We start from the raw sequence: 26322 nt of genomic DNA, 5'->3' as shown, positions 1-26322 counted from the left end.
ATTAAAGAAGCAAGATCTAGCTGTCTGAAATAAGTTCATTAGATGAAAAACAACAAAAATTGACAAGAACCACGAAAAGTTCTTGTATTTTAAGATAAAATCTTGAGCTATTAAAGAAAAAACTTCCAGCTCGCTGAAATATGTTCATTTGCTGAAAACCAACAAAACCACGAAAAGGTCTTGTATTTGAAGATAAAATGTTTTTGCACTGAAGAGGAAAGATCGAGCTGACTGAAATAAGTTCATTAGATGAAAACCAACAAACATTGACAAGAACCACGAAATGTTCTTGGATTTTAAGATGAAATCTTAAGCTATTAAAGAAAAAATTTCGAGCTCGCTGAAATATGGTCATTTGCTGAAAACCAACAAAACCACGAAAAGTTATTGTATTTGAAGATAAAATCTTTTTGCTTTGAAGAAGAAAGATCGAGCTGACTGAAATAAGTTCATTGGATGAAAACCAACAAAAATTGACAAGAACCACGAGAAGTTCTTGTATTTTAAGATAAAATCTTGAGCTATTAAAGAAAAAAACTTCCAGCTCGCTGAAATATGTTCATTTGCTGAAAACCAAGAAAACCACGAAAAGTTCTTGTATTTGAAGATGAAATCATTTTGCTTTGAAGAAGAAAGATCCAGCTGACTGAAATAAGTTCATCAGATGAAAACCAACAAAAATTGACAAGAACCATGAAAAGTTCTTGTATTTTAAGGCAAAATCTTACGCTATTAATGAAAAAACTTCCAGCTCGCTGAAATATGTTCTTTTGCTGAAAACCAACAAAACCACGAAAAGTTATTGTATTTGAAGATAAAATCTTTTTGCATTAAAGAAGCAAGATCTGGCTGACTGAAAAAAGTTCATCAGATGAAAAACCAACAAAAATTGACAAGAACCACGAAAAGTTCTTGTATTTTAAGATAAAATCTTACGCTCTTGAAGAAAAAACTTCCAGCTCGCTGAAATATGTTCATTTGCTGCAAACCAACAAAACCACAAAAAGTTCTTGTATTTGAAGATAAAATCATTTTGCTTTAAAGAAGAAAGATCTGGCTGACTGAAATAAGTTCATTAGATGAAAACCAACAAAAATTGACAAGAACCACGAAAAGTTCTTGTATTTTAAGATAAAATCTTACGCTCTTAAAGAAAAAACTTCCAGCTCGCTGAAATATGTTCATTTGCTGAAAACCAACAAAACCACGAAAAGTTCTTGTATTTGAAGATAAAATCTTTTTGCTTTGAAGAAGAAAGATCTAGCTGACTGAAATCAGTTCATTCGATGAAAACCAACAAAAATTGACAAGAACCACGAAAAGTTCTTGTATTTTAAGATAAAATCTTGAGCTATTAAAGAAAAAACTTCCAGCTCGCTGAAATATGTTCATTTGCTGAAAACAAAGAAAACCACGAAAAGTTCTTGTATTTGAAGATAAAATCATTTTGCTTTAAAGAAGAAAGATCTGGCTGACTGAAATAAGTTCATTGGATGAAAACCAACAAAAATTGACAAGAACCACGAAAAGTTCTTGTATTTTAAGATAAAATCTTACGTAATTGAAGAAAAAACTTCCAGCTCGCTGAAATATGTTCATTTGCTGAAAACCAACAAAACCACGAAAAGTTCTTGTATTTGAAGATAAAATCTTTTTGCTTTGAAGAAAAAGATCTAGCTGACTGAAATAAGTTCATTGGATGAAAACCAACAAAAATTGACAAGAACCACGAAAAGTTCTTGTATTTTTAGATAAAATCTTACGCTATGAAAGAAAAAACTTCCAGCTCGCTGAAATATGTTCTTTTGCTGAAAACCAACAAAACCACGAGAAGTTCTTGTGTTTGAAGATAAAATCTTTTTGCATTCAAGAAGAAAGATCTAGCTGACTGAAATAAGTTCATTGGATGAAAACCAACACAAATTGACAAGAACCACGAAAAGTTCTTGTATTTAAGATAAAATCTTGAGCTTTTAAAGAAAAAACTTCCAGCTCGCTGAAATATGTTCTTTTGCTGAAAACCAACAAAACAACGAAAAGTACTGGTATTTGAAGATGAAATCTTTTTGCATTAAAGAAGAAAGATCTCGCTGACTGAAATAAGTTCATCAGATGAAAACCAACAAACATTGACAAGAACCACGAAATGTTCTTGTATTTTAAGATGAAATCGTACGCTATTAAAGAAAAAATTTCGAGCTCGCTGGAATATGGTCATTTGCTGAAAACCAACAAAACCACGAAAAGTTCTTGTATTTGAAGATAAAATCTTTTTGCATTAAAGAAGCAAGATCTAGCTGTCTGAAATAAGTTCATTAGATGAAAAACAACAAAAATTGACAAGAACCACGAAAAGTTCTTGTATTTTAAGATAAAATCTTGAGCTATTAAAGAAAAAACTTCCAGCTCGCTGAAATATGTTCATTTGCTGAAAACCAACAAAACCACGAAAAGGTCTTGTATTTGAAGATAAAATGTTTTTGCTTTGAAGAGGAAAGATCGAGCTGACTGAAATAAGTTCATTAGATGAAAACCAACAAACATTGACAAGAACCACGAAATGTTCTTGTATTTTAAGATTAAATCTTAAGCTATTAAAGAAAAAATTTCGAGCTCGCTGAAATATGGTCATTTGCTGAAAAACAACAAAATCACGAAAAGTTATTGTATTTGAAGATAAAATCTTTTTGCTTTGAAGAAGAAAGATCGAGCTGACTGAAATAAGTTCATTGGATGAAAACCAACAAAAATTGAAAAGAACCACGAGAAGTTCTTGTATTTTAAGATAAAATCTTGAGCTATTAAAGAAAAAAACTTCCACCTCGCTGAAATATGTTCATTTGCTGAAAACCAAGAAAACCACGAAAAGTTCTTGTATTTGAAGATGAAATCATTTTGCTTTGAAGAAGAAAGATCCAGCTGACTGAAATAAGTTCATCAGATGAAAACCAACAAAAGTTGACAAGAACCACGAAAAGTTCTTGTATTTTAAGGCAAAATCTTACGCTATTAATGAAAAAACTTCTAGCTCGCTGAAATATGTTCTTTTGCTGAAAACCAACAAAACCACGAAAAGTTATTGTATTTGAAGATAAAATCATTTTGCTTTGAAGAAGAAAGATCCACCTGACTGAAATAAGTTCATTGGATGAAAACCAAGAAGAATTCACAAGAACCACGAAATGTTCTTGTATTTTAAGATAAAATCTTACGCTGTTGAAGAAAAAACTTCCAGCTCGCTGAAATATGTTCATTTGCTGAAAACCAAGAAAACCACGAAAAGTTCTTGTATTTGAAGATAAAATCTTTTTGCTTTGAAGAAGAAAGATCTTGCTGACTGAAATAAGTTCATTGGATGAAAACCAACACAAATTGACAAGAACCATGAAAAGTTCTTGTATTTTAAGATAAAATCTTGAGCTATTAAAGAAAAAACTTCCAGCTCGCTGAAATATGTTCTTTTGCTGAAAACCAACAAAACAACGGAAAGTACTGGTATTTGAAGATGAAATCTTTTTGCATTAAAGAAGAAAGATCTCGCTGACTGAAATAAGTTCATCAGATGAAAACCAACAAACATTGACAAGAACCACGAAATGTTCTTGTATTTTAAGATGAAATCTTACGCTATTAAAGAAAAAATTTCGAGCTCGCTGAAATATGTTCATTTGCTGAAAACCAACAAAACCACGAAAAGTTCTTGTATTTGAAGATAAAATCTTTTTGCATTAAAGAAGCAAGATCTAGCTGTCTGAAATAAGTTCATTAGATGAAACCCAACAAAAATTGACAACAACCATGAGAAGTTCTTGTATTTTAAGATAAAATCTTGAGCTATTAAAGAAAAAAACTACCAGCTCGCTGAAATATGTTCATTTGCTGAAAACCAAGAAAACCACGAAAAGTTCTTGTATTTGAAGATAAAATCATTTTGCTTTGAAGAAGAAAGATCGAGCTGACTGAAATAAGTTCATTAGATGAAAACCAACAAAAATTGACAAGAACCACGAAAAGTTATTGTATTTTAAGGCAAAATCTTACGCTATTAAAGAAAAAACTTCTAGCTCGCTGAAATATGTTCTTTTGCTGAAAACCAACAAAACCACGAAAAGTTCTTGTGTTTGAAGATGAAATGTTTTTGCACTAAAGAAGAAAGATCGAGCTGACTGAAATAAGTTCATTGGATGAAAACCAAGAAGAATTCACAAGAACCACGAAATGTTCTTGTATTTTAAGATAAAATCTTACGCTATTAAAGGGATTACTTCGAGCTCGCTGAAATATGTTCATTTGCTGAAAACCAACAAAACCACGAAAAGTTCTTGTATTTGTCGATAAAATCTTTTTGCATTAAAGAAGCAAGATCTGGCTGACTGAAAAAAGTTCATCAGATGAAAAACCAACAAAAATTGACAAGAACCACGAAAAGTTCTTGTATTTTAAGATAAAATCTTACGCTCTTGAAGAAAAAACTTCCAGCTCGCTGAAATATGTTCATTTGCTGCAAACCAACAAAACCACAAAAAGATCTTGTATTTGAAGATAAAATCTTTTTGCTTTGAAGAAGAAAGATCTAGCTGACTGAAATCAGTTCATTCGATGAAAAACAACAACAATTGACAAGAACCACAAAAAGTTCTGGTATTTGAAGATAAAATCTTTTTGCTTTGAAGAAGAAAGATCTCGCTGACTGAAATCAGTTCATTCGATGAAAAACAACAAAAATTGACAAGAACCACGTAAAGTTCTTGTATTTTAAGATAAAATCTTGAGCTATTAAAGAAAAAACTTCCAGCTCGCTGAAATATGTTCATTTGCTGAAAACCAACAAAACCACGAAAAGGTCTTGTATTTGAAGATAAAATCTTTTTGGTTTGAAGCAGAAAGATCTAGCTGACTAAAATAAGTTCATTGGATGAAAACCAACAAAAATTGACAAGAACCACGAGAAGTTCTTGTATTTTAAGGTAAAATCTTGAGCTATTAAAGAAAAAAACTACCAGCTCGCTGAAATATGTTCATTTGCTGAAAACCAAGAAAACCACGAAAAGTTCTTGTATTTGCAGATAAAATCATTTTGCTTTGAAGAAGAAAGATCTAGCTGACTGAAATAAGTTCATTGGATGAAAACCAACAAAAATTGACAAGAACCACGAAAAGTTCTTGTATTTTAAGGCAAAATCTTACGCTATTAAAGAAAAAACTTCCAGCTCGCTGAAATATGTTCTTTTGCTGAAAACCAACAAAACCACGAAAAGTCATTGTATTTGAAGATGAAATCTTTTTGCATTAAAGAAAGATCTAGCTGATTGAAATAAGTTCATTAGATGAAAACCAACAAAAATTGACAAGAACCACGAGAAGTTCTTGTATTTTAAGATAAAATCTTGAGCTATTAAAGAAAAAACTTCCAGCTCGCTGAAATATGTTCATTTGCTGAAAAGAAAGAAAACCACGAAAAGTTCTTGTATTTGAAGATAAAATCATTTTGCTTTAAAGAAGAAAGATCTGGCTGACTGAAATAAGTTCATTAGATGAAAACCAACAAAAATTGACAAGAACCACGAAAAGTTCTTGTATTTTAAGATAAAATCTTACGCTCTTAAAGAAAAAACTTCCAGCTCGCTGAAATATGTTCATTTGCTCAAAACCAACAAAATCACGAAAAGTTCTTGTATTTGAAGATAAAATCTTTTTGCTTTGAAGAAGAAAGATCCAGCTGACTGAAATAAGTTCATTGGATGAAAACCAACACAAATTGACAAGAACCACGAAAAGTTCTTGTATTTTAAGATAAAATCTTGAGCTATTAAAGAAAAAACTTCCAGCTCGCTGAAATATGTTGATTTGCTGAAAACAAAGAAAACCACGAGAAGTTCTTGTATTTGTAGATCAAATCTTTTTGCTTTATAGAAGCAAGATCTGGCTGACTGAAATATGTTCATCAGATGAAAACCAACAAAAATTGACAAGAACGACGAAACGTTCTTGTATTTTAAGATAAAATCTTACGCTATTGAAGAAAAAACTTCTCGCTCGCTGAAATATGTTCATTTGCTGAAAACCAACAAAACCACGAAAAGTTCTTGTATTTGAAGATAAAATCTTTTTGCTTGGAATAAGAAAGATCCAGCTGACTGAAATAAGTTCATTAGATGAAAACCAACAAAAATTGAAAAGAACCAGGAAAAGTTCTTCTATTTCAAGGCAAAATCTTACGCTATTAAAGAAAAAACTTCCAGCTCGCTGAAATATGTTCTTTTGCTGAAAACCAACAAAACAACGAAAAGTTCTTGTATTTTAAGGTAAAATCATTTTGCTTTGAAGAAGAAAGATCCAGCTGACTGAAATAAGTTCATCAGATGAAAACCAACAAAAATTGACAAGAACAACGAAAAGTTCTTGTATTTTAAGATAAAATCTTACGCTCTTGACGAAAAAACTTCCAGCTCGCTGAAATATGTTCATTTGCTGCAAACCAACAAAACCACAAAAAGTTCTTGTATTTGAAGATAAAATCTTTTTGCTTTGAAGAAGAAAGATCTAGCTGACTGAAATCAGTTCATTCGATGAAAACCAACAAAAATTGACAAGAACCACGAAAAGTTCTTGTATTTTAAGATAAAATCTTACGCTCTTAAAGAAAAAACTTCCAGCTCGCTGAAATATGTTCATTTGCTGAAAACCAACAAAACCACGAAAAGTTCTTGTGTTTGAAGATAAAATCTTTTTGCTTTGAAGAAGAAAGATCCAGCTGACTGAAATAAGTTCATTGGACGAAAACCAACAAAAATTGACAAGAACCACGAAAAGATCTTGTATTTTAAGATTAAATCTTACGCTGTTAAAGAAAAAACTTCCAGCTCGCTGAAATATGTTCATTTGCTGAAAACCAAGAAAACCACGAAAAGTTCTTGTATTTGAAGATAAAATCTTTTTGCTTTGAAGAAGAAAGATCTTGCCGACTGAAATAAGTTCATTGGATGAAAACCAACAAAAATTGACAAGAACCACGAAAAGTTCTTGTATTTTAAGATAAAATCTTACGCTATGAAAGAAAAAACTTCCAGCTCGCTGAAATATGTTGATTTGCTGAAAACAAAGAAAACCACGAGAAGTTCTTGTATTTGTAGATCAAATCTTTTTGCTTTATAGAAGCAAGATCTGGCTGACTGAAATATGTTCATCAGATGAAAACCAACAAAAATTGACAAGAACGACGAAACGTTCTTGTATTTTAAGATAAAATCTTACGCTATTGAAGAAAAAACTTCTCGCTCGCTGAAATATGGTCATTTGCTGAAAACCAACAAAACTACGAAAAGTTCTTGTATTTGAAGATAAAATCTTTTTGCTTTGAAGAAGAAAGATCCAGCTGACTGAAATAAGTTCATTAGATGAAAACCAACAAAAATTGAAAAGAACCAGGAAAAGTTCTTCTATTTCAAGCCAAAATCTTACGCTATTAAAGAAAAAACTTCCAGCTCGCTGAAATATGTTCTTTTGCTGAAAACCAACAAAACAACGAAAAGTTCTTGTATTTTAAGGTAAAATCTTTTTGCTTTGAAGAAGAAAGATCCAGCTGACTGAAATCAGTTCATCAGATGAAAACCAACAAAAATTGACAAGAACCACGAAAAGTTCTTGTATTTTAAGAAAAAATCTTACGCTGTGAAAGAAAAAACGTCCAGCTCGCTGAAATATGTTCATTTGCTGAAAACCAAGAAAACCACGAAAAGTACTGGTATTTGAAGATGAAATCTTTTTGCATTAAAGAAGAAAGATCTCGCTGACTGAAATAAGTTCATCAGATGAAAACCAACAAACATTGACAAGAACCACGAAATGTTCTTTTATTTTAAGATGAAATCTTACGCTATTAAAGAAAAAATTTCGAGCTCGCTGAAATATGGTCATTTGCTGAAATCCAATAAAACCACGAAAAGTTCTTGTATTTGAAGATAAAATCTTTTTGCTTTAAAGAAGCAAGATCTAGCTGTCTGAAATAAGTTCATTCGATGAAAAACAACAAAAATTGACAAGAACCACGAAAAGTTCTTGTATTTTAAGATAAAATCTTAAGCTATTAAAGAAAACACTTCCAGCTCGCTGAAATATGTTCATTTGCTGAAAACCAACAAAACCACGAAAAGTTCTTGTATTTGATGATAAAATCTCTTTACTTTGAAAAAGAAAGATCTCGCTGACTGAAATAAGTTCATTGGATGAAAACCAACAAGAATTCACAAGAACCACGAAAAATTCATGTATTTTAAGATAAAATCTTACGCTATTAAAGAAAACACTTCCAGCTCGCTGAAATATGTTCATTTGCTGAAAACCAACAAAACCACGAAAAGTGCTTGTATTTGATGATAAAATCTCTTTGCTTTGAAAAAGAAAGATCTCGCTGACTGAAATAAGTTCATGAGATGAAAACCAACAAAAATTGACAAGAACCACGAAAAGTTCATGTATTTTAAGATAAAATCTTATGCTATTAAAGAAGAAACTTCGAGCTCGCTGAAATGTGTTCATTTGCTGAAAACGAAGAAAACCACGAAAAGTTCTTGTATTTGAAGATGAAATCATTTTGCTTTGAAGAAGAAAGATCCAGCTGACTGAAATAAGTTCATCAGATGAAAACCAACAAAAATTGACAAGAACCACGAAAAGTTCTTGTATTTTAAGGCAAAATCTTACGCTATTAAAGAAAAAACTTCTAGCTCGCTGAAATATGTTCTTTTGCTGAAAACCAACAAAACCACGAAAAGTTATTGTATTTGAAGATAAAATCTTTTTGCTTTGAAGAAGAAAGATCCACTTGACTGAAATAAGTTCATTGGATGAAAACCAAGAAGAATTCACAAGAACCACGAAATGTTCTTGTATTTTAAGATAAAATCTTACGCTATTAAAGGAATTACTTCGAGCTCGCTGAAATATGTTCATTTGCTGAAAACCAACAAAACCACGAAAAGTTCTTGTATTTGTCGATAAAATCTTTTTGCATTAAAGAAGCAAGATCTGGCTGACTGAAAAAAGTTCATCAGATGAAAAACCAACAAAAATTGACAAGACCACGAAAAGTTCTTGTATTTTAAGATAAAATCTTACGCTCTTGAAGAAAAAACTTCCAGCTCGCTGAAATATGTTCATTTGCTGCAAACCAACAAAACCACAAAAAGTTCTTGTATTTGAAGATAAAATCTTTTTGCTTTGAAGAAGAAAGATCTAGCTGACTGAAATCAGTTCATTCGATGAAAACCAACAAAAATTGACAAGAACCACGAAAAGTTCTTGTATTTTAAGATAAAATCTTGAGCTATTAAAGAAAAAACTTCCAGCTCGCTGAAATATGTTCATTTGCTGAAAACAAAGAAAACCACGAAAAGTTCTTGTATTTGAAGATAAAATCATTTTGCTTTAAAGAAGAAAGATCTGGCTGACTGAAATAAGTTCATCAGATGAAAACCAACAAAAATTGACAAGAACCACGAAAAGTTCTTGTATTTTAAGATAAAATCTTATGCTCTTAAAGAAAAAACTTCCAGCTCGCTGAAATATGTTCATTTGCTGAAAACCAAGAAAACCACGAAAAGTTCTTGTATTTGAAGATAAAATCTTTTTGCTTTGAAGAAGAAAGATCTTGCCGACTGAAATAAGTTCATTGGATGAAAACCAACAAAAATTGACAAGATCCACGAAAAGTTCTTGTATTTTAAGATAAAATCTTACGCTATGAAAGAAAAAACTTCCAGCTCGCTGAAATATGTTCTTTTGCTGAAAACCAACAAAACCACGAGAAGTTCTTGTGTTTGAAGATAAAATCTTTTTGCATTGAAGAAGAAAGATCTAGCTGACTGAAATAAATTCATTGGATGAAAACCAACACAAATTAACAAGAACCACGAAAAGTTCTTGTATTTTAAGATAAAATCTTACGCTATTGAAGAAAAAACTTCTTGCTCGCTGAAATATGTTCATTTGCTGAAAACCAACAAAACCACGAAAAGTTCTTGTATTTGAAGATAATATCTTTTTGCTTTGAAGAAGAAAGATCTCGCTGACTGAAATAAGTTCATCAGATGAAAACCAACAAACATTGACAAGAACCACGAAATGTTCTTGTATTTTAAGATGAAATCTTACGCTATTAAAGAAAAAATTTCGAGCTCGCTGAAATATGGTCATTTGCTGAAAACCAACAAAACCACGAAAAGTTCTTGTATTTGAAGATAAAATCTTTTTGCATTAAAGAAGCAAGATCCAGCTGTCTGAAATAAGTTCATTAGATGAAAAACAACAAAAATTGACAAGAACCACGAAAAGTTCTTGTATTTTAAGATAAAATCTTGAGCTATTAAAGAAAAAACTTCCAGCTCGCTGAAATATGTTGATTTGCTGAAAACAAAGAAAACCACGAAAAGTTCTTGTATTTGAAGATAAAATCTTTTTGGTTTGAAGCAGAAAGATCTAGCTGACTAAAATAAGTTCATTGGATGAAAACCAACAAAAATTGACAAGAACCACGAGAAGTTCTTGTATTTTAAGATAAAATCTTGAGCTCTTAAAGAAAAAACTTCCAGCTCGCTGAAATATGTTCTTTTGCTGAAAAGCAAGAAAACCACGAAAAGTTCTTCTATTTGCAGATAAAATCATTTTGCTTTGAAGAAGAAAGATCTAGCTGACTGAAATAAGTTCATTCGATGAAAACCAACAAAAATTGACAAGAATCACGAAAAGTTCTTGTATTTTAAGGCAAAATCTTACGCTATGAAAGAAAAAACTTCTAGCTCGCTGAAATATGTTCTTTTGCTGAAAACCAACAAAACCACGAAAAGTTATTGTATTTGAAGATGAAATCTTTTTGCTTTAAAGAAAGATCTAGCTGACTGAAATAAGTTCATTGGATGAAAAACAACAAAAATTGACATGAACCACGAAAAGTTATTGTGTTTTAAGATAAAATCTTATGCTATTAAAGAAGAAACTTCGAGCTCGCTGAAATATGTTCATTTGCTGAAAACCAACAAAACCACGAAAAGTTCTTGTATTTGGTGATAAAATCTCTTTGCTTTGAAAAAGAAATATCTCGCTGACTGAAATAAGTTCATGAGATGAAAACCAACAAAAATTGACAAGAACCACGAAAAGTTCATGTATTTTAAGATAAAATCTTATGCTATTAAAGAAGAAACTTCGAGCTCGCTGAAATATGTTCATTTGCTGAAAACCAAGAAAACCACGAAAAGTTCTTGTATTTGAAGATGAAATCATTTTGCTTTGAAGAAGAAAGATCCAGCTGACTGAAATCAGTTCATCAGATGAAAACCAACAAAAATTGACAAGAACCACGAAAAGTTCTTGTATTTTAAGAAAAAATCTTACGCTATGAAAGAAAAAACGTCCAGCGCGCTGAAATATGGTCATTTGCTGAAAACCAACAAAACCACAAAAAGTTCTTGTATTTGTAGATAAAATCTTTTTGCATTAAAGAAGCAAGATCTAGCTGTCTGAAATAAGTTCATGAGATGAAAAACAACAAAAATTGACAAGAACCACGAAAGGTTCTTGTATTTTAAGATAAAATCTTGAGCTATTAAAGAAAAAACTTCCAGCTCGCTGAAATATGTTGATTTGCTGAAAACAAAGAAAACCACGAAAAGTTCTTGTATTTGAAGATAAAATCTTTTTGGTTTGAAGCAGAAAGATCTAGCTGACTAAAATAAGTTCATTGGATGAAAACCAACAAAAATTGACAAGAACCACGAGAAGTTCTTGTATTTTAAGATAAAATCTTGAGCTCTTAAAGAAAAAACTTCCAGCTCGCTGAAATATGTTCATTTGCTGAAAACCAACAAAACCACGAAAAGTTCTTGTATTTGAAGATGAAATCTTTTTGCTTTGAAGAAGAAAGATCGAGCTGACTGAAATAAGTTCATTGGATGAAAACCAACAAAAATTGACAAGAACCACGAAAAGATCTTGTATTTTAAGATTAAATCTTACGCTGTTAAAGAAAAAACTTCCAGCTCGCTGAAATATTTTCATTTGCTGAAAACCAGGAAAACCACGAAAAGTTCTTGTATTTGAAGATAAAATCTTTTTGCTTTGAAGAAGAAAGATCTTGCTGACTGAAATAAGTTCATTGGATGAAAACCAACAAAAATTGACAAGAAACACGAAAAGTTCTTGTATTTTAAGATAAAATCTTACGCTATGAAAGAAAAAACTTCCAGCTCGCTGAAATATGTTCTTTTGCTGAAAACCAACAAAACCACGAGAAGTTCTTGTGTTTGAAGATAAAATCTTTTTGCATTAAAGAAGAAAGATCCAGCTGACTGAAATAAGTTCATTGGATGAAAACCAACAAAAATTGACAAGAACCACGAAAAGTTCTTGTATTTTAAGATAAAATCTTGAGCTATTAAAGAAAAAACTTCCAGCTCGCTGAAATATGTTCATTTGCTGAAAACCAACAAAACCACGAAAAGTTCTTGTATTTGAAGATAAAATCTTTTTGCTTTGAAGAAGAAAGATCGAGCTGACTGAAATAAGTTCATTGGATGAAAACCAACAAAAATTGACAAGAACCACGAAAAGATCTTGTATTTTAAGATTAAATCTTACGCTGTTAAAGAAAAAACTTCCAGCTCGCTGAAATATTTTCATTTGCTGAAAACCAAGAAAACCACGAAAAGTTCTTGTATTTGAAGATAAAATCTTTTTGCTTTGAAGAAGAAAGATCTTGCTGACTGAAATAAGTTCATTGGATGAAAACCAACAAAAATTGACAAGAACCACGAAAAGTTCTTGTATTTTAAGATAAAATCTTACGCTATGAAAGAAAAAACTTCCAGCTCGCTGAAATATGTTCTTTTGCTGAAAACCAAGAAAACCACGAAAAGTTCTTGTATTTGAAGATAAAATCTTTTTGCTTTGAAGAAGAAAGATCGAGCTGACTGAAACAATTTCATTTGATGAAAACCAACAAAAATTGACAAGAACCACGGAAAGTTCTTGTATTTTAAGATAAAATCTTACGCTGTTAATGAAAAAACTTCCAGCTCGCTGAAATATGTTCATTTGCTGAAAACCAACAAAACCACGAGAAGTTCTTGTATTTGTAGATCAAAACTTTTTGCTTTAAAGAAGCAAGATCTGGCTGACTGAAATATGTTCATCAGATGAAAACCAACAAAAATTGACAAGAACGACGAAACGTTCTTGTATTTTAAGATAAAATCTTACGCTATTGAAGAAAAAACTTCTCGCTCGCTGAAATATGTTCATTTGCTGAAAACCAACAAAACCACGAAAAGTTCTTGTATTTGAAGATAAAATCTTTTTGCTTTGAAGAAGAAAGATCCAGCTGACTGAAATAAGTTCATTAGATGAAAACCAACAAAAATTGAAAAGAACCAGGAAAAGTTCTTCTATTTCAAGGCAAAATCTTACGCTATTAAAGAAAAAACTTCCAGCTCGCTGAAATATGTTCTTTTGCTGAAAACCAACAAAACAACGAAAAGTTCTTGTATTTCAAGGTAAAATCTTTTTGCATTGAAGAAGAAAGATCCAGCTGACTGAAATCAGTTCATCAGATGAAAACCAACAAAAATTGACAAGAACCACGAAAAGATCTTGTATTTTAAGAAAAAATCTTACGCTATGAAAGAAAAAACGTCCAGCTCGCTGAAATATGTTCATTTGCTGAAAACCAAGAAAACCACGAAAAGTACTGGTATTTGAAGATGAAATCTTTTTGCTTTGAAGAAGAAACATCTCGCTGACTGAAATAAGTTCATCAGATGAAAACCAACAAACATTGACAAGAACCACGAAATGTTCTTGTATTTTAAGATGAAATCTTACGCTATTAAAGAAAAAAATTCGAGCTCGCTGAAATATGGTCATTTGCTGAAAACCAACAAATCCACGAAAAGGTCTTGTATTTGAAGATAAAATCTTTTTGGTTTGAAGAAGAAAGATCTAGCTGACTAAAATAAGTTCATTGGATGAAAACCAACAAAAATTGACAAGAACCACGAGAAGTTCTTGTATTTTAAGATAAAATCTTGAGCTATTAAAGAAAAAAACTACCAGCTCGCTGAAATATGTTCATTTGCTGAAAACCAAGAAAACCACGAAAAGTTCTTGTATTTGCAGATAAAATAATTTTGCTTTGAAGAAGAAAGATCCACCTGACTGAAATAAGTTCATTGGATGAAAACCAACAAAAATTGACAAGAACCACGAAAAGTTCTTGTATTTTAAGGCAAAATCTTACGCTATTAAAGAAAAAACTTCTAGCTCGCTGAAATATGTTCTTTTGCTGAAAACCAACAAAACCACGAAAAGTTCTTGTCTTTGAAGATGAAATCTTTTTGCATTAAAGAAAGATCTAGCTGACTGAAATAAGTTCATTAGATGAAAAACAACAAAAATTGACAAGAACCACGAAAAGTTATTGTGTTTTATGATAAAATCTTATGCTATTAAGGAAGAAACTTCGAGCTCGCTGAAATATGTTCTTTTGATGAAAACCAACAAAACCACGAAAAGTTCTAGTGTTTGAAGATAAAATCTTTTTGCATGAAAGAAGAAAGATCTAGCTGACTGAAATAAGTTCATGAGATGAAAACCAACAAAAATTGACAAGAACCACGAAAAGTTCATGTATTTTAAGATAAAATCTTATGCTATTAAAGAAAAAACTTCGAGCTCGCTGAAATATGTTATTTTGCTGAAAACCAACAAATCCACGAAAAGTTCTTGTGTTTTAAGATAAAATCTTATTCTATCAAAGAAAACACTTCGAGCTCGCTGAAATATGTTCTTTTGCTGAAAACCAACAAAACCACGAAAAGTTATTGTGTTTGAAGATAAAATCATTTTGCTTTGAAGAAGAAAGATCTAGCTGACTGAAATAAGTACATTCGATGAAAACCAACAAAAATTGACAAGCACCACGAAAATGTTGTGTGTTTTAAGACAAAATCTTGAGCAATGAAAGAAAAAACTTCCAGCTCGCTGAAATATGTTCATTTGCTGAAAACAAAGAAAACCACGAAAAGTTCTTGTATTTGAAGATAAAATCTTTTTGCTTTGAAGAAGAAAGATCTACCTGACTGAAATAAGTTCATTGGATGAAAACCAACAAGAATTCACATGAACCACGAAATGTTCTTGTATTTTAAGATAAAATCTTACGCTATTAAAAAAAATACTTCGAGCTCGCTGAAATATGTTCATTTGCTGAAAACCAACAAAACCACGAAAAGTTCTTGTGTTTGAAGATAAAATCTTTTTGCATTAAAGAAGAAAGATCTAGCTGACTGAAATAAGTTCATTCCATGAAAACCAACAAAAATTGACAAGCACAACGAAAAGTTCTTGTGTTTTAAGATAAAATCTTATCCTATTAAAGAAAAAACTTCGAGCTCGCTGAAATATGTTCTTTTGCTGAAAACCAACAAAACCACGAAAAGTTCTTGTATTTGATGATAAAATCTCTTTGCTTTGAAGAAGAAAGATCTAGCTGACTGAAATAAGTACATCAGATGAAAACCAACAAAAATTGACAAGCACCACGAAAAGTTCTTGTGTTTTAAGATAAAATCTTATGCTATGAAAGAAAAAACTTCGAGCTTGCTGAAATATGTTCTTTTGCTGAAAACCAACAAAACCACGAAAAGTTCTTGTGTTTGAAGATAACATATTTTTGCTTTGAAGAAGAAAGATCTCGCTGACTGAAATAAGTTCATTAGATGAAAACCAACAAGAATTCACAAGAACCACGAAATGTTCTTGTATTTTAAGATAAAATCTTGAGCTATTGAAGAAAAATCTTCCAGCTCGCTGAAATATGTTCTTTTGCTGAAAACGAACAAAACCACGAAAAGTTCTTGTATTTGAAGATAACATATTTTTGCTTTGAAGAAGAAAGATCTCGCTGACTGAAATAAGTTCATGAGATGAAAACCAACAGAAATTGACAAGAACCACGAAAAGTTCTTGTATTTTCAGATAAAATCTTGAGCTATTAAAGAAAAAACTTCCAGCTCGCTGAAATATGTTCATTAGCTGAAAACAAAGAAAACCACGAAAAGTTCTTCTATTTGAAGATAAAATCTTTTTGCTTTAAAGAAGAAAGATCTACCTGACTGAAATAAGTTCATTGGATGAAAACCAACAAGAATTCACAAGAACCACGAAATGTTCTTGTATTTTAAGATAAAATCTTACGCTCTTAAAGAAAAAAATTCCAGCTCGCTGAAATATGTTCATTTGCTGAAAACCAACAAAACCACGAAAAGTTCTTGTATTTGAAGATAAAATCTTTTTGCTTTGAAGAAGATAGTTCTAGCTGACTGAAATAAGTTCATTCGATGAAAACCAACAAATATTGAGAAGAACCACGAAAAGTTCTTGTATTTTAAGATAAAATCTTGAGCTTTTAAAGAAAAAACTTCCAGCTCGCTGAAATATGTTCATTTGCTGAACACAAAGAAAACCATGAAAAGTTCTTGTATTTTAAGGCAAAATCTTACGCTATTAAAGAAAAAACTTCTCATTCGCTGAAATATGTTCTTTTGCTGAAAACCAACAAATCCACGAAAAGTTCTTGTGTTTTAAGATAAAATCTTATTCTATTAAAGAAAACACTTCGAGCTCGCTGAAATATGTTCTTTTGCTGAAAACCAACAAAACCACAAAAAGTTATTGTGTTTGAAGATAAAATCTTTTTGCTTTGAAGAATAAAGATCTCGCTGACTGAAATAAGTTCATTAGATGAAAACCAACAAGAATTCACAAGATCCACGAAAAGTTCTTGTATTTTAAGATAAAATCTTATGCTATTGAAGAAAAAACTTCGAGCTCGCTGAAATATGTTCTTTTGCAGAAAACCAACAAAACCACGAAAAGTTCTTGTATTTGAAGATAAAATCTTTTTGCTTTGAAGAAGAAAGATCAAGCTGACTGAAATAAGTTCATCAGATGAAAACCAACAAAAATTGACAAGAACCACGAAAAGTTCTTGCATTTTAAGGCAAAATCTTACGCTATTAAAGAAAAAACTTCAAGCTCGCTGAGATATGTTCTTTTTCTGAAAACCAACAAAACCACGAAAAGTTCTTGTATTTGAAGATAAAATCTTTTTGCATTAAAGAAGAAAGATCTCGCTGACTGAAATAAGTTCATTCGATGAAAACCAACAAAAATTGACAAGCACCACGAAAAGTTTTTGTGTTTTAAGATAAAATCTTACGCGATTAAAGAAAATACTTCGAGCTCGCTGAAATATGTTTATTTGCTGAAAACCAACAAAACAACGAAAAGTTCTTGCATTTGCAGATAAAATCTTTTTGCATTAAAGAAGCAAGATCCAGCTGACTGAAAATAGTTCATTAGATGAAAACCAACAGAAATTGACAAGAACCACGAAAAGTTCTTGTATTTTAAGATAAAATCTTACGCTCTTAAAGAAAAATCTTCCAGCTCGCTGAAATATGTTCTTTTGCTGAAAACCAACAAATCCACGAAAAGTTCTTGTGTTTTAAGATAAAATCTTATTCTATTAAAGAAAACACTTCGAGCTCGCTGAAATATGTTCATTTGCTGAAAACCAACAAAACCACGAAAAGTTCTTGTATTTGAAGATAAAATCTTTTTGCTTTGAAGAAGAAAGATCTTGCTGACTGAAATAAGTTCATTGGATGAAAACCAACAAAAATTGACAAGAACCACGAAAAGTTCTTGTATTTTAAGATAAAATCTTACGCTATGAAAGAAAAAACTTCCAGCTCGCTGAAATATGTTCTTTTGCTGAAAACCAACAAAACCACGAGAAGTTCTTGTGTTTGAAGATAAAATCTTTTTGCATTAAAGAAGAAAATCTAGCTGACTGAAATAAGTTCATCAGATGAAAACCAACAAAAATTGACAAGAACCACGGAAAGTTCTTGTATTTTAAGATAAAATCTTACGCTGTTAATGAAAAAACTTCCAGCTCGCTGAAAAATGTTCATTTGCTGAAAACCAACAAAACCACGAGAAGTTCTTGTATTTGTAGATCAAATCTTTTTGCTTCAAAGAAGCAAGATCTGGCTGACTGAAATATGTTAATCAGATGAAAACCAACAAAAATTGACAAGAACGACGAAACATTCTTGTATTTTTAGATAAAATCTTACGCTATTGAAGAAAAAACTTCTCGCTCGCTGAAATATGTTCATTTGCTGAAAACCAACAAAACCACGAAAAGTTCTTGTATTTGAAGATAAAATCTTTTTGCTTTGAAGAATAAAGATCCAGCTGACTGAAGTAAGTTCATCAGATGAAAACCAACAAAAATTGAAAAGAACCAGGAAAAGTTCTTCTATTTCAAAGCAAAATCTTACGCTATTCAAGAAAAAACTTCCAGCTCGCTGAAATATGTTCTTTTGCTGAAAACCAACAAAACAAAGAAAAGTTCTTGTATTTTAAGGTAAAATCTTTTTGCATTGAAGAAGAAAGATCCAGCTGACTGAAATCAGTTCATCAGATGAAAACCAACAAAAATTGACAAGAACCACGAAAAGTTCTTGTATTTTAAGAAAAAATCTTACGCTATGAAAGAAAAAACGTCCAGCTCGCTGAAATATGTTCATTTGCTGAAAACCAAGAAAACCACGAAAAGTACTGGTATTTGAAGATGAAATCTTTTTGCATTAAAGAAGAAAGATCTCGCTGACTGAAATAAGTTCATCAGATGAAAACCAACAAACATTGACAAGAACAACAAAATGTTTTTGTATTTTAAGATGAAATCTTACGCTATTAAAGAAAAAATTTCGAGCTCGCTGAAATATGGTCACTTGCTGAAAACCAACAAAACCACGAAAAGTTCTTGTATTTGAAGTAAAATCTTTTTGCATCAAAGAAGCAAGATCTAGCTGTCTGAAATAAGTTCATGAGATGAAAACCAACAAAAATTGACAAGAACCACGAAAAGTTCTTGTATTTTAAGATAAAATCTTGAGCTATTAAAGAAAAAACTTCCAGCTCCCTGAAATATGTTCATTTGCTGAAAACCAACAAAACCACGAAAAGGTCTTGTATTTGAAGATAAAATCTTTTTGGTTTGAAGCAGAAAGATCTAGCTGACTGAAATAAGTTCATTGGATGAAAACCAACAAAAATTGACAAGAACCACGAGAAGTTCTTGTATTTTAAGATAAAATCTTGAGCTATTAAAGAAAAAAACTACCAGCTCGCTGAAATATGTTCATTTGCTGAAAACCAACAAAACCACGAAAAGTTCTTGTATTTGAAGATGAAATCTTTTTGCATTAAAGAAAGATCTTGCTGACTGAAATAAGTTCATTAGATGAAAATCAACAAAAATTGACATGAACCACGAAAAGTTATTGTGTTTTGAGATGAAATCTTATGCTATTAAAGAAGAAACTTCGAGCTCGCTGAAATATGTTCTTTTGCTGAAAACCAACAAAACCACGAAAAGTTCTAGTGTTTGAAGATAAAATCTTTTTGCATTAAAGAAGAAAGATCTAGCTGACTGAAATAAGTTCATTGGATGAAAACCAACAAGAATTCACAAGAACCACGAAAAGTTCTTGTATTTTAAGATAAAATCTTACGCTATTAAAGAAAACACTTCCAGCTCGCTGAAATATTTTGATTTGCTGAAAACCAACAAAACCACGAAAAGTTCTTGTATTTGATGATAAAATCTGTTTGATTTGAAAAAGAACGATCTCGCTGACTGAAATAAGTTCATGAGATGAAAACCAACAAAAATTGACAAGAACCACGAAAAGTTTTTGTGCTTTCAGATAAAATCTTATGCTATGAAAGAAAAAACTTCGAGCTCGCTGAAATATGTTCTTTTGCTGAAAACGAACAAAACCACGAAAAGTTCTTGTATTTGAAGATAAAATCTTTTTGCTTTGAAGAAGAAAGATCCAGCTGACTGAAATAAGTTCATGAGATGAAAACCAACAGAAATTGACAAGAACCACGAAAAGTTCTTGTATTTTAAGATAAAATCTTGAGCTATTGAGGAAAAAACTTCCAGCTCGCTGAAATATGTTCATTTGCTGAAAACAAAGAAAACCACGAAAAGTTCTTGTATTTGAAGATAAAATCTTTTGCTTTAAAGAAGAAAGATCTACCTGACTGAAATAAGTTCATTGGATGAAAACCAACAAAAATTGACAAGAACCACGAAAAGTTCTTGTATTTTAAGATAAAATCTTGAGCTATTAAAGAAAAAACTTCCAGCTCGCTGAAATATGTTCATTTGCTGAATACAAAGAAAACCACGAAAAGTTCTTGTGTTTTAAGATAAAATCTTATTCTATTAAAGAAAACACTTCGAGCTCGCTGAAATATGTTCTTTTGCTGAAAACCAACAAATCCACGAAAAGTTCTTGTGTTTTGAGATAAAATCTTATTCTATTAAAGAAAACACTTCGAGCTCGCTGAAATATGTTCTTTTGCTGAAAACCAACAAAACCACGAAAAGTTATTGTGTTTGAAGATAAAATCTTTTTGCTTTGAAGAATAAAGATCTCGCTGACTGAAATAAGTTCATTAGATGAAAACCAACAAGAATTCACAAGATCCACGAAAAGTTCTTGTATTTTAAGATAAAATCTTATGCGATTAAAGAAAAAACTTCCAGCTCGCTGAAATATGTTCTTTTGCAGAAAACCAATAAAACCACGAAATGTTCTTGTATTTGAAGATAAAATCTTTTTGCTTTGAAGAAGAAAGATCAAGCTGACTGAAATAAGTTCATCAGATGAAAACCAACAAAAATTGACAAGAACCACGAAAAGTTTTTGTGCTTTCAGATAAAATCTTGAGCAATGAAAGAAAAAACTTCCAGCTCGCTGAAATATGTTCATTTGCTGAAAACCAACAAAACCACGAAAAGTTCTTGTGTTTGAAGATAAAATCGTTTTGCATTAAAGAAGAAAGATCTAGCTGACTGAAATAAGTTCATTCGATGAAAACCAACAAAAATTGACAAGCACCACGAAAAGTTTTTGTGTTTTAAGATAAAATCTTGAGCAATGAAAGAAAAAACTTCGAGCTCGCTGAAATATGTTCATTTGCTGAAAACCAACAAAACCACGAAAAGTTCTTGTGTTTGAAGATAAAATCGTTTTGCATTAAAGAAGAAAGATCTAGCTGACTGAAATAAGTTCATTCGATGAAAACCAACAAGAATTCACAAGAACCACGAAATGTTCTTGTATTTTAAGATAAAATCTTGAGCTATTAAAGAAAAATCTTCCAGCTCGCTGAAATATGTTCTTTTGCTGAAAACCAACAAAACCACGAAAAGTTCTTTGTTTGAAGATAAAATCTTTTTGCACAAAAGAAGAAAGATCTCGCTGACTGAAATAAGTTCATTGGATAAAAAATAAGAAAAATTGACAAGAACCACGAAAAGTTCTTGTATTTTAAGATAAAATCTTATGCTATTAAAGAAAAAACTTCGAGCTCGCTGAAATATGTTCTTTTGCAGAAAAACAACAAAACCACGAAAAGTTCTTGTGTTTGAAGATAAAATCTTTTTGCTTTGAAGAAGAAAGATCGAGCTGACTGAAATAAGTTCATCAGATGAAAACCAACAAAAATTGACAAGAACCACGAAAAGTTCTTGTATTTTAAGGCAAAATCTTACGCTATTAAAGAAAAAACTTCAAGCTCGCTGAAATATGTTCTTTTGCTGAAAACCAACAAAACCACGAAAAGTTCTTGTATTTGAAGATAAAATCTTTTTGCTTTGAAGAAGAAAGATCCAGCTGACTGAAATAAGTTCATTGGATGAAAACCAACAAAAATTGACAAGAACCACGAAAAGTTCTTGTATTTTAAGATAAAATCTTGAGCTATTAAAGGAAAAGCTTCCAGCTCGCTGAAATATGTTCATTTGCTGAAAACAAAGAAAACCACGAAAAGTTCTTGTATTTGAAGATAAAATCTTTTTGATTTGAAGAAGAAAGATCCAGCTGACTGAAATAAGTTCATCAGATGAAAACCAACAAAAATTGACAAGAACCACGAAAAGTTCTTGTATTTTAAGGCAAAATCTTACGCTATTAAAGAAAAAACTTCTCGTTCGCTGAAATATGTTCTTTTGCTGAGAACCAACAAAAGCACGAAAAGTTCTTGTATTTGAAGATGAAATCTTTTTGCATTAAAGAAGAAAGATCGAGCTGACTGAAATAAGTTCATTCGATGAAAACCAACAAAAATTGACAAGCACCACGAAAAGTTCTTGTGTTTTAAGATAAAATCTTAAGCTATTAAAGAAAAATCTTCGAGCTCGCTGAAATATGTTCTTTTGCTGAAAACCAACAAAACCACGAAAAGTTCTTGTGTTTGAAGATAAAATCTTTTTGCATTGAAGAAGAAAGATCTCGCTGACTGAAATAAGTTCATCAGATGAAAACCAACAAACATTGACAAGAACAACAAAATGTTTTTGTATTTTAAGATGAAATCTTACGCTATTAAAGAAAAAATTTCGAGCTCGCTGAAATATGGTCACTTGCTGAAAACCAACAAAACCACGAAAAGTTCTTGTATTTGAAGTAAAATCTTTTTGCATCAAAGAAGCAAGATCTAGCTGTCTGAAATAAGTTCATGAGATGAAAACCAACAAAAATTGACAAGAACCACGAAAAGTTCTTGTATTTTAAGATAAAATCTTGAGCTATTAAAGAAAAAACTTCCAGCTCCCTGAAATATGTTCATTTGCTGAAAACCAACAAAACCACGAAAAGGTCTTGTATTTGAAGATAAAATCTTTTTGGTTTGAAGCAGAAAGATCTAGCTGACTGAAATAAGTTCATTGGATGAAAACCAACAAAAATTGACAAGAACCACGAGAAGTTCTTGTATTTTAAGATAAAATCTTGAGCTATTAAAGAAAAAAACTACCAGCTCGCTGAAATATGTTCATTTGCTGAAAACCAACAAAACCACGAAAAGTTCTTGTATTTGAAGATGAAATCTTTTTGCATTAAAGAAAGATCTTGCTGACTGAAATAAGTTCATTAGATGAAAATCAACAAAAATTGACATGAACCACGAAAAGTTATTGTGTTTTGAGATGAAATCTTATGCTATTAAAGAAGAAACTTCGAGCTCGCTGAAATATGTTCTTTTGCTGAAAACCAACAAAACCACGAAAAGTTCTAGTGTTTGAAGATAAAATCTTTTTGCATTAAAGAAGAAAGATCTAGCTGACTGAAATAAGTTCATTGGATGAAAACCAACAAGAATTCACAAGAACCACGAAAAGTTCTTGTATTTTAAGATAAAATCTTACGCTATTAAAGAAAACACTTCCAGCTCGCTGAAATATTTTGATTTGCTGAAAACCAACAAAACCACGAAAAGTTCTTGTATTTGATGATAAAATCTGTTTGATTTGAAAAAGAACGATCTCGCTGACTGAAATAAGTTCATGAGATGAAAACCAACAAAAATTGACAAGAACCACGAAAAGTTTTTGTGCTTTCAGATAAAATCTTATGCTATGAAAGAAAAAACTTCGAGCTCGCTGAAATATGTTCTTTTGCTGAAAACGAACAAAACCACGAAAAGTTCTTGTATTTGAAGATAAAATCTTTTTGCTTTGAAGAAGAAAGATCCAGCTGACTGAAATAAGTTCATGAGATGAAAACCAACAGAAATTGACAAGAACCACGAAAAGTTCTTGTATTTTAAGATAAAATCTTGAGCTATTGAGGAAAAAACTTCCAGCTCGCTGAAATATGTTCATTTGCTGAAAACAAAGAAAACCACGAAAAGTTCTTGTATTTGAAGATAAAATCTTTTGCTTTAAAGAAGAAAGATCTACCTGACTGAAATAAGTTCATTGGATGAAAACCAACAAAAATTGACAAGAACCACGAAAAGTTCTTGTATTTTAAGATAAAATCTTGAGCTATTAAAGAAAAAACTTCCAGCTCGCTGAAATATGTTCATTTGCTGAATACAAAGAAAACCACGAAAAGTTCTTGTGTTTTAAGATAAAATCTTATTCTATTAAAGAAAACACTTCGAGCTCGCTGAAATATGTTCTTTTGCTGAAAACCAACAAATCCACGAAAAGTTCTTGTGTTTTGAGATAAAATCTTATTCTATTAAAGAAAACACTTCGAGCTCGCTGAAATATGTTCTTTTGCTGAAAACCAACAAAACCACGAAAAGTTATTGTGTTTGAAGATAAAATCTTTTTGCTTTGAAGAATAAAGATCTCGCTGACTGAAATAAGTTCATTAGATGAAAACCAACAAGAATTCACAAGATCCACGAAAAGTTCTTGTATTTTAAGATAAAATCTTATGCGATTAAAGAAAAAACTTCCAGCTCGCTGAAATATGTTCTTTTGCAGAAAACCAATAAAACCACGAAATGTTCTTGTATTTGAAGATAAAATCTTTTTGCTTTGAAGAAGAAAGATCAAGCTGACTGAAATAAGTTCATCAGATGAAAACCAACAAAAATTGACAAGAACCACGAAAAGTTTTTGTGCTTTCAGATAAAATCTTGAGCAATGAAAGAAAAAACTTCCAGCTCGCTGAAATATGTTCATTTGCTGAAAACCAACAAAACCACGAAAAGTTCTTGTGTTTGAAGATAAAATCGTTTTGCATTAAAGAAGAAAGATCTAGCTGACTGAAATAAGTTCATTCGATGAAAACCAACAAAAATTGACAAGCACCACGAAAAGTTTTTGTGTTTTAAGATAAAATCTTGAGCAATGAAAGAAAAAACTTCGAGCTCGCTGAAATATGTTCATTTGCTGAAAACCAACAAAACCACGAAAAGTTCTTGTGTTTGAAGATAAAATCGTTTTGCATTAAAGAAGAAAGATCGAGCTGACTGAAATAAGTTCATTCGATGAAAACCAACAAGAATTCACAAGAACCACGAAATGTTCTTGTATTTTAAGATAAAATCTTGAGCTATTAAAGAAAAATCTTCCAGCTCGCTGAAATATGTTCTTTTGCTGAAAACCAACAAAACCACGAAAAGTTCTTTGTTTGAAGATAAAATCTTTTTGCACAAAAGAAGAAAGATCTCGCTGACTGAAATAAGTTCATTGGATAAAAAATAAGAAAAATTGACAAGAACCACGAAAAGTTCTTGTATTTTAAGATAAAATCTTATGCTATTAAAGAAAAAACTTCGAGCTCGCTGAAATATGTTCTTTTGCAGAAAAACAACAAAACCACGAAAAGTTCTTGTGTTTGAAGATAAAATCTTTTTGCTTTGAAGAAGAAAGATCGAGCTGACTGAAATAAGTTCATCAGATGAAAACCAACAAAAATTGACAAGAACCACGAAAAGTTCTTGTATTTTAAGGCAAAATCTTACGCTATTAAAGAAAAAACTTCAAGCTCGCTGAAATATGTTCTTTTGCTGAAAACCAACAAAACCACGAAAAGTTCTTGTATTTGAAGATAAAATCTTTTTGCTTTGAAGAAGAAAGATCCAGCTGACTGAAATAAGTTCATTGGATGAAAACCAACAAAAATTGACAAGAACCACGAAAAGTTCTTGTATTTTAAGATAAAATCTTGAGCTATTAAAGGAAAAGCTTCCAGCTCGCTGAAATATGTTCATTTGCTGAAAACAAAGAAAACCACGAAAAGTTCTTGTATTTGAAGATAAAATCTTTTTGATTTGAAGAAGAAAGATCCAGCTGACTGAAATAAGTTCATCAGATGAAAACCAACAAAAATTGACAAGAACCACGAAAAGTTCTTGTATTTTAAGGCAAAATCTTACGCTATTAAAGAAAAAACTTCTCGTTCGCTGAAATATGTTCTTTTGCTGAGAACCAACAAAAGCACGAAAAGTTCTTGTATTTGAAGATGAAATCTTTTTGCATTAAAGAAGAAAGATCGAGCTGACTGAAATAAGTTCATTCGATGAAAACCAACAAAAATTGACAAGCACCACGAAAAGTTCTTGTGTTTTAAGATAAAATCTTAAGCTATTAAAGAAAAATCTTCGAGCTCGCTGAAATATGTTCTTTTGCTGAAAACCAACAAAACCACGAAAAGTTCTTGTGTTTGAAGATAAAATCTTTTTGCATTGAAGAAGAAAGATCTCGCTGACTGAAATAAGTTCATTAGATGAAAACCAACAAGAATTCACAAGATCCACGAAATGTTCTTGTATTTTAAGATAAAATCTTGAGCTATCAAAGAAAAAACTTCCAGCTCGCTGAAATATATTTTTTTCCTGAAAACCAACAAAACCACGAAAAGTTCTTGTATTTGA

Source organism: Heptranchias perlo, chromosome 42 (assembly GCF_035084215.1).
Source record: "Heptranchias perlo isolate sHepPer1 chromosome 42, sHepPer1.hap1, whole genome shotgun sequence".
NCBI classification, from domain to species: domain Eukaryota; kingdom Metazoa; phylum Chordata; class Chondrichthyes; order Hexanchiformes; family Hexanchidae; genus Heptranchias; species Heptranchias perlo.
This window is presented reverse-complemented; position numbering follows the sequence as displayed.